Raw genomic sequence first — 13315 nt, 5'->3', positions numbered from 1 at the left:
TTCTTCTTTGGTAGTCTCAAAAATAATACTTATCCCCATCTGTAGAAGATAACCAAAATAGTTCAACTTTGCTTAGACCCCTTTATAGGCAATAATGTCTGCATGTTTTAAGATTCAGATTATTAGACTAACAAGCATTCAAACAATTCCAACCCAGACTTACTCATGCTTAAAGAATGAAAATATCCCAAACAAATTAGACGAGGGAGGAAAACTTGTCAACTACTGATATAAACATTGCATCAGGTCAAGTCAATTCACTTTGGTAAGTTTTTCACATCTGCTTTCCCAGGGACCCAACATAAGCAGTTAAAAACAAATTCTTGGTGAATGCTGTCTGTCGAAAGTTAAATTCTTTTGCTATTCCCAGCTTGTGATCATTTAAAAGGAATTTTCCAAAGCAGGGTCTAATATTAGACTCAAAATGAAGTTTCCATTCCACTTAGGCGATATTCTCACCAAAGTAACTACTGCATAATCTGATTGTCTTGGAGCTACTCGTTTAGATGCAGATGGACATACTTTAAATACCAACTCCACAGCACTGCTGAGTCTTATCTTGAGGAGACCTTATTCTACAGTGAATTAATAGAAAGATGATTTGTGATTTTAAAGGATCAACATTCATATTGTACTGAAAGTCTTTCACTGTGCCAGGTTTTATTTCTTGCATTCCTTGCAAGACTTCCAGCTCTTTTTACCACTCGATGAACAGCGTTAAAAAAAAAAAAAGTGACTTCATAATAACATGAAAGATTTAAGTACTATTATCACTGCTGTTGCCCTGTAATATATTATTCCAATTATATCCTTTCAATGTAACAATGTTCAAGAACTGTGGCACAAAAAATGTCACACGGACAAACCAAATATTGTAATTTATTTCCCAGCGCCTGCTCAGATATTAGTATATCTGCTTTCAAGTCAAAAGGCATGACTCCTTCAAGAACCATTTCTATCACAGACCAGAGCAGCTCATTTGCACATGCTTATTCACATGCTAATTCCTGAGGATCACCATTCTCATATATTACTAAGTGGTAAGAGTGCTTGGATCTGTACAAGTGGGTAAAAGAAAGAAAAACAAGAACAATGCTATCAACTCAGTGTTTCAGCTTTGATCAGAATCACCAAATTACAGCCTTTTCCTTCACTTCCATACTGCCTATCATAAAGCTGAACTAGGTTATAAAATTTTACATTTTGAAAAGCACAGTCTTTCTCTAACAGTGGAGTCCCAGACTCATCTACAAGCAATGGGAGAGATTTATGGAAATGGGATTGGGGAAGGACCTGAGGGGCTGTAATGCCATGGGAAGTTGTGCACAACTTTGAGGCACAAAACCAGTTACATGCCCTTTCCATCGGGGTAGTCCCCACCAAGAATTTAGGATCACTAAAGTATGTTACACTCTCCCCATTTCAGCAGCCACAGCACTCTGATCTGACCTAATGTACCTAATGTGAGACAAGTGACCAAACTCTGTACCAGCTACTGCCCTCCTATCCAAAGTGAGCTGATAAGGAATTGTTACGGATGGGTATCAGACATTTTGCACTTTCTACAATGAAAAAGAAGGCCAGAAACATTTTTTCTGGCTCTGCTATAATCTCTGATTTTTAGGTTTTTTATTTATCACCCGAAGTATCGAGACCATTGAAACTTGTCATAGTTTCCAATGTCTTTGGACTTTCTGGTGGGTAGCATCGATGTTCAGCTCTACTTTCATTATTAAAACTGTACGTTGCAGAGAGTTTATCTGTTGAAAATACATAAATTATCCAAACGCAGGCTGACACTAACCTTTCTTCCCTCTTGACTGTCAAGTTTTCCTATTCCTGACTTTCATGAGCCCATCACTTTGCTGGGGTCAGATGAATTTAAGCCAATCTAATCGGGCTGCCTCTAAAAGGCTGCCTTTTGCTCCCAAAGTCTTCTCCTTCCTTTGCATTTGTTCCAATGCTCATGCAGTCACTTGATGAGACAGACTAGATCCAAAAATTTGCCAGAAATCATCAGACAGTGGAACAAGCATCGGTGCCGGTGACAGAGGTGTCACAAAGATGCATTCCTGGACTGGCTGCCCTCTCAGACTGCTGCATAGATGACTGCAAAATACCCTCCACGTATGGAAGTAATCAAGGCAGAAAAGGCTAAAGGAAAAGCCAGAGGAGCACCAAGACTTCTTTATACGTCATAGGAGAGCACAACACAGCATGTGCCCAATTTTAAAAGTGGCCTGTGAGTAAAATAATGACTCCTCCAAGTGTTTTAAATAGAAATTGGCTACAGCTTTATTCAAAGACTTTTATCAGGCCACTGGTACTTGTCATACTGTTTTATTCAACTGAGAGAGGGTTTCAACTGTATTTTCCACCGCTAAGTACATACAATACATATCCAACAAGGAGCTGAATAAAGTAAGCATCCAGGTAAGGAAACCTGGACTGTCTATAGTATTCCTAGGGCTCTGAGAGCAAAACACAAATTAAGCAGAGAGAACAAGCATGTATGGCAATTATATAAATAATTTGTATACTTCACTGATTTTCTGACCACGGTCTCTAACCACACTACATCTATGACATTAATCTTTCTTTAATCACTTGTTGATACAATGAGATTTAGCAAGCAGGCAGCTATGCAGCACTGCCAGATCTGATAATAAAAGCAGAAATGACCTGAGTGATGTGTAATAGGCAGCACCAGGAGAGAACTGTGGGCACTGCTCTGACCCACAACTCCTCTGTGGCCATAGGCAGGCAGCGTTTGCTTTCTGCCTCAGCCTCCCCCATCTACAGTGACAGTCAGTAACATCAGCTAGAGCCTACAGAGCTTATACGTGTACACAGCTTGAGACATAAGTTGTGACAAATGCTAATCTCTCAAGTTACATTCACAGGCAACTAAAGGACCAAGGAGTTTTGTTAAAAGCAAATCCAGTCTCATCCCATTGCTGAAAGTCTTGCCACTCAGCTTGCATTTTGCCCTGTACCGCAACTTCTGATTAATTTATTAAGCTAATTAAGAAACACGAAGATGCTTAGTGAAATCCGCATGAGTCAGTGAACATAGAATGAGCTCCTGGGAGCCCATGTGATTGACTGACCATGCAGAACAGCACTGGAGGAAATGCCTGAAATACTGATTCTCTTACAGTACCTTGACCATTCCTTGAAAAAGATATGGAATGAAAATTTTCACCCTTTGGACCTAACTGGGGCTTTTATACGTTTAGAGCAAGGACCTCAAGAATATTGCCATGGAGTTCAAACTAGAGATGAAAAAATCTGACCAAGTTCAACATCTGCTCTGGTCAATACAGGGGGTCTTGTCTACATGAAGAGTTTTGCCATATGAATGGAGCTGTGCCCACCCCACTCTCACATGCCACTTCCCCACAGATACACAGGCAGAAGAAATCAGCTGACAGGAACATTATGAAGTTCAATAAATGCAAACGAAAAGTCATGAACCTGGTACAAAATAACCCCCATGCATTAGTATTGGGGACTGACTGGCTGGGTCTGCAGAAAAGGACTCCATGATCCTGGTGAACAAGCTACGCAAGTCAGCAGTGTGTCCTTGCAGCAATGAAAGCTAGCTGCATACTGACTACATTAGTACATGTGCAGCTAGCAGGTCAGGGAAAGGGGTTATTCCTCTCTCTTTGGCACTTGTGGGACCACACCTGGAGTACTTGTGTCCAGTCTGGCGTTCTCCAGTACAGGAAAGACACTGACTAACTAAACCAATTCCAGTGGATGGATGCTAAAATGGTCTGGGGCTGGAGCCCACGATGCACAAGAAAAAGTAGAGGAAGCTGCATAGGTTCAGTCTTGTAACGAAAAGGCTAAAAGAGGGGTCTTAAAAGTCTTTAAGTACCTCACAGTAGGCTAAAGAGAAGACAAAGCTAGATTCTTCTTGGAGCTAGATACTGATGGGACAAGAGGCAACGTACACAAGTTTCAAAAATCTAAACTCTCCTTAAGTAAGAAAAACTTGTTCCTCATGAGGGTGGTCAAACACTGGAACAGGGGCCCAGAGGGGCTGTGAAATCTCCATCTTTGGAGGTATTCAAAACTCAGTGACCTGAGTCAACTTCAAAGGTAGCCTGCTCCAGAGAGAGGGTTGACCAGATGGCCTCCAGAAGTCCCTTCCTACATTACCCTGTGATTCTAAGAGACTTTGAAGGGAGGCCTGACTGAAATCCCAGCCCAAATTTCATTTCTGACTTTTCATTCCTGAATTTCTGCTTAGGAACCCCCAAAAATTGCAAAATTTTCAGTATGTAAGGATAATATGTAAAGACAGCAAGTAAGTTTTACTGATCTGGAATGCCACAATATGGCCTTGAATGTGACCAAAAGTAATAGCAAAATGACGCTACTAGCCAGACTACGCTGCTGAAAATTATAATACTGCTGGCATAGCTTTAAAGCAAAAGAGGGATCTCAGGAAGTAAGTGGTCCAACAGCAGAGGTGTAACTCAGGGGCTCTGAGCAGTGAGCAACAAGCTATGCGTGATGTGTATAAGCTTATATCATGAGTAACCAACTAGAGATGCCTCTACTTCTGCAGAAGGAGGTTTATGAACTTAGTAACTGGGAAGATTTGTATGTGTTATTTCCCACACACAAGAAGCAGATCTCACTTAAGGCCCTCAGTTTCCTTTTATTAACAAAAAATCAGTGCTAAATCAAAGCTATGGTAGACATTAGTAAAACAGAAGATTCCTGTTAAGTCATTTTGCGGTTAAACTAGAATCAGGCTAGTCCATTTTTGTTAAAACCAGTAATCTGAGTCCATTTGCTGTTGGCGAGTGCCCTGGAACATTAAGCTATAACCTGTTTAATATGCCTACAATGACATGGAGAAAAATCCCAGGAGGTGTTTACCTGCCCTTGAATTTGCTAACGATCTGTGCTTCTGAAAAATCTCCCAGTTTATTCTTATGCGACTGTTTTGGCTTTGACTGATTTCTACAAAGGTAAACAATTTGGTCTGTCAGGGAGATTCACAGCTTCAACAATACATTATGCAAAACAATCAATTTTAAAATGCGTTGTATAATTTAACCATTAAAAACAACTCCCTCTAGAACAGCACTGGCTTGCAAGCAATTATACTTAAGTAACAAATGTTTTCCTAAATTTCTTTTCTGCAGCACAGTTCAAGGACATTAAATCTCTCTTCTATTAGCAGAAATTTGCATTCATGCTGTTTGCTTTTGCGTTTTGATTATTTTCAGTGGGGAAATCAGACCGCTACTTTCTCCCCCCACCACCACTAACTGGTGTATGCTGCCTTTGGGTTCACAACACAAGACCATTCACAGAATCAAGAGAAACCTAAAACTTCTGCACAAACATAATCTAGACTTAGACTAGACTAGGCTTTTTAGATACTGCTCTTTTAAGCAGCAAAACACACATTTTTTTAATACATATTTGGGAAGGGAACCCAATAATTAACATTCATTTAATACAGCCACATGAAACTCAACCAGATCCTCAAGGAAATGAGTGAAAAGTATCAGTGCAACAAAAGGGAATACAGTGATTCTTCACCTTTAAACGAGAGAGCTTACAGTCTCATTAAAACATTAACTAGAACCCACATCAGCCTTCACAGGAAAATAAAAAAGTAGCACTTTAAATAGCTTCTTTGTGTTAAAGCCCATTTTAGTGGGAGGACACCAAAAAAAGGAAAAATTAGGGGGAGTTTCAGAATGACTTCCTGACAGTGAATTGTATTTGTAAGGAATACTTTCCCAAGGGAAATGGCAGAAGCTCAGTTACTTGCAACTTTGAAAACTCGACTGGACAAAGCTGCTAGAAAGGTCTCAATAATTCTCTGCTGCCCTGTGGCAGATGGAAGAGAAGCAATGAGCTAACATTTTCCACCTCCAGCAGCCTATCACTTGGTGTAGGCGCTCCAACTTAACTGTTGCTGCCTACCCTTCAATCCATTCTAGTCATATCTTGGAGAGAAGAACGTTGTCAAACTTAATTAACTTTGCTGCTGGTTCTAAGAGTGAGAATGTAGCTCTAGAAAGCTGCTACCTGCTGCAGCTTTAGATGCAACTGAACTGAACCTGGCAACAAACTCGGATCAGAAGCTGAGAAGTCACCGTGGGTCCATGAGTAAAATAAATTAGCTGGGAACCAGAAATAACTTGAGAGTAAGGACAAAGGTCATTTCAACTTAGAGCTCTGCTATTAAAGTGGAAATCTTAGGGAAGAATCAGGAGAAGTGAGAACACTTAGGGAAAACTATTACCAGGTGTAGGCAGGCAGCAAGACTGAAACTAAAGAGCAGAGAGGAAAAGTTTCAGAAACTCCTTGAACATTAGTAATGATTCCCTTGCTATGGACAGTGTGTCAATGCTTCCCAGTCATGCAGTCCTTATCCGGTAGGGAATTTGGGCTGGATATGGCTGGGACTGACAATAACCAGGGTCCACAGGGGTGTAAAATGCACACCACTAGCTGGGCTGCTCTCAGTGTTGGCCAGAACATCTGATTTCAGCCTGGTAAATGGTCAAACACAAGCTGCTTCCCAAAACTGGAAGCTAATGCCCTAGAGAAGCATCTGCTGGATCCGAAGTAGGAGAGGAAGAGATGGAAAACGCAACGCTTGAGAGAGAGAACTCTCCCAAAAGCAAAGTGGTTTCTGACACCCTTAGAGGGCTCTAACCCGAGTACAAGGCTGTGATATCAGGACACTGTGGCTTGAGATGAGAAACAGGCTGGAGGTTTAAAAAACAAATCAAGGAAGCACTTCAGGGAGTGCAGCAAACCAAAGGTGATAGAAGAGGTGGCAACAATGAGAAAACATTGAGTCTGGAGAGAGACCTATCACTATTTGGGCTAACACAGAACAAACATTTCAGATAAAATTTAAGGCAAGCAAACAGAATACTGAAGTCATTCTTGGTCATGGTTCAAGTCTTCCACACTAGATTCGAAAGATACTGAAGTGTGACTTACGCTGATGTGATTTCCCTTGTGCCTCCACTTCCCAAGGCAAGTAATGACCTTTTGGAAAGAAGTGGAAGAAATGCATCCCCTTACTGACTTGCACCTCCACCCCACAGTCAACAAGGATTTTTTTCTTAGTGTTCAAGGACCCTAAAAAGGAGCCATGCTAATTTTATTACTTCCCTGTTTGTTCAAGATCGTCCCCACTGATTTCAGCATTCCTTCAGGGATGAAGAGCGGGCACCAGCCAGCAAAAATGCAGCCAGCAGAGGGAGCGCAAAACCTTGGGTTTGCTAAACTCGAAGCTCCAGGTCCTCCCCAGACCTCAGTCCAGCAGCAGGCAGATGGAGAGGAGAGGTCCTGGATTCTGGCATCGGTGGGGTCTGGGTGCTGGCCTGCTGTTGAAGCCGGGCAGATCTCATTTGAGAGATATATACTTCAGCGTGGGACTCCACAGCAATGACCAACATCTGCCATGGCCTGTTCAGTGGCTCCTTCTATAGCTTTGCATTGTTGCTATGACTTCTGCCCACCCCACCTTCCTTCCTCCCTCTCCCCTACCCTGGGGGGGTACAATTTCTTGAGCCCTTCATAAGGGTGCAGGAGAGAAATTGTCACCTCATCAGCCTCCTCCATCACTCCACCTGTCTAACAGGCTGCTTCTGCTAACCAACAGTTAATCCAGTAAATAAAAACAAGAACATCAAGAGATGTTTATGAGCAACAAAAATAGAAGTTGACCCAAAATAACGATGAACTTGAAGGACTTTAATATTCAGGTAACCAAAACACAACACCAACAGAAACAACAGCCTCGTTCTGTATCATCGCAGCCAAAAATCCTACTGATCTAATCTTCCCTCCCTCAATTCCTAGAACAAACTGAGTTTAATTTGGGGAGCTCCTAGATTTTGGCATCTATACCATGAGATTTTAAATCCGACAAAGGTAAAGTACTAGAAGGCACAACAGAAACATGTTTGGACATTAGGAGGAGGTTAGCTGAGGCCAGCGTGCTTACATAAGGACCTAAACCGTGCTGAGAGCAAAGCGTATAAGCTGAAAACGAAGAGCAGCACCTTGGGACTGTGGAGTCATGAAAGGAACTGGGGGCGGGATATATTCTCTTTTTTTTTTTTTTTATTACCATCATCAGCTCCTGTAGTTTACTTTTAGCTCACTATTTAGGACATAAATTTAAAAAGGTTCTTGTGTTAGCAACATCTTAGATCATTACTATTCTATTTTAATGACCTGTTTTACTTCAGGCCATTTATATCACATGCAGTTTGCAATTCCAGCAGCTCAAAACCCCAGCTGGTCAATGGCACCATCAGATTTTTCAAGCTCAGCGCAAGGCTTTCTCATTTATATTGCGACAGGAGCCAAGGGAAGCTTAACGAGTTAACTTTCTAAATTGGTGACAACATCCTTCACCCAGCAGGTTTTATACAACCTGAGAACCAGTTATGTGTGCGCGCTTTCACAGCGAGGGAAGCCACGGGATAAACATGCCTGTAAACACAACTAGCGCCAGTGACCTTGACTTCACATGAGCACAGGATTCGGGCCATGTGAGCACTTCTGCTCTGATGCTGCACATTTGTTTCTCCGAAATGTAATGCGGGGCACACCAATTCACACACCACGCTGGGGATGCTGCCATTACAGACCAACTTCCAATCGCTTCAGCAGAAAACGAAGGATACCACAGCAATTTGAAGGCACAAGAAACACAGCCTTCTTCTCGCATTGGCTTTTTGTTTGGGTCAGGTGCCACGAGGTGTAATGATGCAAGAACAGCTGCCGCAGAACTGTGTTTCACACTGTCAGCAAATTCAATGGAAAGTGGGGAATATCCTCTGGTTTGAAAGCGACTCTTTTAAAAAGACTAAAGGTATGGCACATCTAAACATAGCAAAGTGTCAAGACAAGACAGATCCAAAGCCGCATCAGAGAACCTCAACTGGAGCGACCATTTCCAACCTTCTGAAACCACTAGCAGCATCTTCACTTTGCTTTGGTACAATTTTAGCTAACGGCACAGAGCAGAGTGGAACCCTGGACCCATGCCTCTTCATCAGGAACATATACAGATCAACAGTTATGGATATGAGGCGGGGGGAGGGGGGGGTATCATTTAAACCACCCAAAAACATGCTGAATTGTCTGACACAACAGCAAAGAGACAGAAGAGCACCTGTGATTTCAGAACTGGGCATTGCAGATACCTAACGGCCTGCAAACTGCAGGGGTTTTTGCAAAATACTAATACGATAATGTATAGAGGGGGGAAAACCCCATGATTTTGCATTTTGCTAAGGATTTAAGTAGATTTTATCTTGATGACGTGTTACTTTAAAAGCCTATCATGCAAAGAGGCCAAAAGAACTAGTTAAAATGCTGACTCAGCATCTCCAGGGAAAGGAAATATCACAGTAAACTGCCTGGTTTGAAAGAGTGACAATACTGATGGTACATTTGAATGCATTCTTAATATTATTGAAGAACAAATGTAGAATGACTGGCTTTGTTCCTAGGAGTTTTCAATTACACGTACATGTAAGATTTTCAAGTGAACTAGTAATACAACATCATCTTTCCACCCACACAAGGCAAGATTAATTTTCCAAAAATGGTACTACTGGGTCAGATTTTAGAAATGGAGACTTCAAAGATCCATCTTTGTGGCAATTACACTATGAATATTTTTAATTACTGACATTATAAAGAAACTTTTTAAAGTTTCCATTTGTGAACAACCATCTAATTAGTGTTTCTTTGGGCCACCCTGCATAGCCCTCTGGTAGGCTGAGCTTGCCCAGAGCTCTTGAAGGAGGAAGCAAACCTCCCAGATAAGACAGTAAACCAACAGCCACTGGAGAAAACTGGAGATAAGGTGAAGAGGTAGCTTTGCCCCTTGAGCAACAAAACACTGGAGATAAAATGAAGAAGAGAAAAGGAGTCTAAAGCAGGAGCCTGTGAGTTTGTGCACTTGCCACCACTGGTTTTGCTGTGATGAAGAGTTCCTTTACTCCAGAAGACTAAGGTTCAACAGGATCTACCCAGATCATGAAGAAAATCAGTCTGGAACTGAGACCAGAGTCTATAATGAGTAACCAACAGCAGCTGCCTTTCATAGGTCTACTTTACTATTCTTTTAAGCGACTCCTTCATTTATTCCAGGGGAACCTGTCCCCAGATTTTACTAAAATATTTTGCTACAGTATTTATCACAATTTTCCTAACCCAATGACAGAGACATTAAGCATGGCATTTGAGGAAGCAAGACGACAATAAGAAGAATTAGTGGAATGGCTGCTCATTGTTTTATTTTAAAATTCAGGCCAAAATAATTTCAAAGATGGCACATAAATCAGGGTAGCTCTACAGCTTTCCAACTGCTGGATGTGGATGACAGGGGATGACATGCGACTCACACCTACTTTACAATATTATTCAAATTCTTCTTGTCAAATATTTAGCATAAAGTGATGTGACATTTTAGTGACGTAACAGGAGTTCTGCCAGAATGGTATTTCTTTCATGATCTGCCTGTTTAACTCAGGGAAGGTGTAGTGGAGCCAGCCCTGTTTTCTTTGGTATTCTGCAGAAGTCTCTATCATTATTTTAGCCCCATGCAAAATGAATCTGAACGTATTTGCTTCCAAATGACCTAAGTACTTAGCTTTAATATCACTAACTTCTGGGACTTTGTTTATTTTGACAATTTTACTCCAGAACAAGCTTTGTGGCGTAGCTTCTCATAAGGAACGGGGCTTTTGATCTAAGCAGAACACTTTTTTCATTCAATCTCCTCTGGCAAGGGACAGATCTCTATTGTCTCTTTAAGACTGTTCACCTTGTTTGTAAATGTGTGTGTTGGAGAGCTCTATGATTTTATCTAAGCCTAGGCTCCCATACTTTTTTGCTAACACCATGTAATAGCATTGCATCAAGGTATCTCAGGACAGCAAGAGCTCACAAGGTTCTAGCTGAATAATCTGCTATGTACAGCTACGATCCACTGACCTGATGTACCCAACTCCTTCTGCAACACTCTGATGAGAGTTACAGTAAAGCACAACTCCACTAGCTAGGGAAACAACCTCAACTACCATGGTTGAACCCACTGGCACAGGTCAAGTTAGCTTCCCTTGTGAGTGCAGAAGGTGAATTAAAATTCAAGCAATCCATACAGCTTTGTCCACAAATCTGTGCCCACACTAAGAGTGCTCGGACAGTGCACAATACCAGCATCCCTGCATCCCTAAAACCCTCTGGCCATGGATGTGGCCTCAAACCAATGGTGTCCTATTGTCATGACTTCTGCCTTGCATTTGTTTGGTTTTAGCTAGGATTAGGCTGAATTCTTCTACGTCCCAATAAACACTAAAGTAAACCACCTCTAACTTCTGCTAGAAAAGACATGGGCAACTAGGTCACACAACATACATACGCACACTTCACTCTTACTTTCCATGACTGCTTGTAAATCCAAACATTCTGGGTATGTCCATACAAAAACATCAACATGAACCCCAACCAGAAAACCAGTCTACTAGGCTCTGAGGACTTGCCCTTAAATCTATAGTATAAACAACAGTATTTATCTAGCATATTAACAATAGCAAATCGGATGTGGGTCGCTGTATGTGGTTCACAGGAGAATATCCAAGGACTGGGGCATGAGAGAGTTTGGAAAAGCTAAAGATTCACAGACACACACACACATATATATATATACACACACATATATATATACACACACATATATATATACACACACGTATGGGGCTTTTGTTGTTTGGGGTTTTTTTAAACAGATGGGTCTAACATTTTGTATCTTTCCCCACTGCAATACCCTTACTTTTCCCCCCAAGCCGTTTCTTGGGGCCTGCAATGCTCTTGGGCTTCTTCCTGCACCTTCCGCCTGTTCAGGAAAGGTCCCTCCACAAATGCAGCTACTGGCCAGGTGATGCTGCCTTCACAGAACAGGTCAGGGCTGAGCTCTCTACCTCACAGAGAGCAATAGGAAAAATTTCCTCTCCTACCCACACACCACGTTTTTATGAAACTTAAACATGGTATTTCTGACTTTTCTAACTCAATGACTTTCAAAGCTATGGAGGACTAGGACAGGTAAGGAAAAAAATAGACAACAAACTGACAAAAAACCAAAACAACAACAAAAAAAAGCCAACCAACCAAAGAAAACAACCAGACATAAAAAACCAAATCCCCCCCCAAGCAACCTCCCCCACAGCAGTAACAGTGCAGACCCTATGCCAGTCCCCCAAATGACAGGAAACAACAAACTTCAAGATATTGCCATAATTTCCACTTGTAGGAAAAGGGTTGTCATTTCTTGACGACAAAGTAAAGAAAAAACCCACAAATTTGCTAGAAAGCCATGAATAAAAGTGATTATATAAAACCCTACTTTATACTGCGCACAATTTATTTACTTGAAACACCATGTATTTCCAAGTAGAGCTCAAATACACACTTAGTCTAAATCAGATGGACTATGTTTCATCTACTCCTCTGCATCTTTATGCACATCAGGTTAATACATGTGAAGGTCCCCATCCTTCCAGGCCTTGCAGAAGCCGGGAGCCCGGCTACGCACAACTGCATTGCTGTCCTTACAAGGGTTAGACAAACAGACCAGCAAACCCTGGCGAAAAGGAAATGCATTTTGAGTTCACAGTGAGGCTATCACTTGGCTATTTCTGTAGCGCCTGCATCTAAAAAAAGATCCAGTTCACACAAGTAGCTATTTTACCTTACTGTCCCACAAGATCTAAATGCATTTTTTCCGATTACACTTTCCCACCATAAAATACACGACAAAATGTGACAAATATTTTTAAATACTCCTATGAAAGCATTTTGCTTATATATAGAAACATGAGTATATATGGAAACATACAAAACTCTGTGTTTATATATAGATGTCTCCTCACTGTATAACTAATATTAGTTCATGGAACTCAAATCACACACACACAAAAAAATGAATTAAAGTTCCAGTGAGCTTTGCCATAAAGTAGACAAAGCAGAAAAAAACCTCTTAGATTTATGATAATCTCTGTATGAAACACTGAATGGTAAATTCCCTTGAGAACTTCTCTGACACAAGAAACACACAACAAAATAAACAAACTAGGACACAAGTCCAAGAGGCTCACTGAAGAGACATCTAGCCCACATCTTTTTTTTTTTTCTCCTCCACTCCAGCAAAATCTCAGTCAGCAACCACAAGAGAGGCGCAAAGAGGTCTTCTTGGGCCCTAAAGCCCGTCTCCTGGGGAACAAAAGTCCATCAG

The 13315-nt window shown here is 41.4% G+C and overlaps 1 protein-coding gene across 4 annotated transcripts in view; it reads right to left on the bottom strand.

Moving 5' to 3' along the window:
• Positions 1-13315, bottom strand: part of CNNM2 (cyclin and CBS domain divalent metal cation transport mediator 2) — a 129644-nt gene that overhangs the window by 31299 nt on the left and 85030 nt on the right. The gene's annotated exons all lie outside the window — the stretch shown is intronic.

The sequence above is a fragment of the Harpia harpyja genome, chromosome 10 (assembly GCF_026419915.1).
Source record: "Harpia harpyja isolate bHarHar1 chromosome 10, bHarHar1 primary haplotype, whole genome shotgun sequence".
Classification (NCBI taxonomy): domain Eukaryota; kingdom Metazoa; phylum Chordata; class Aves; order Accipitriformes; family Accipitridae; genus Harpia; species Harpia harpyja.
This window is presented reverse-complemented; position numbering and strand designations above follow the sequence as displayed.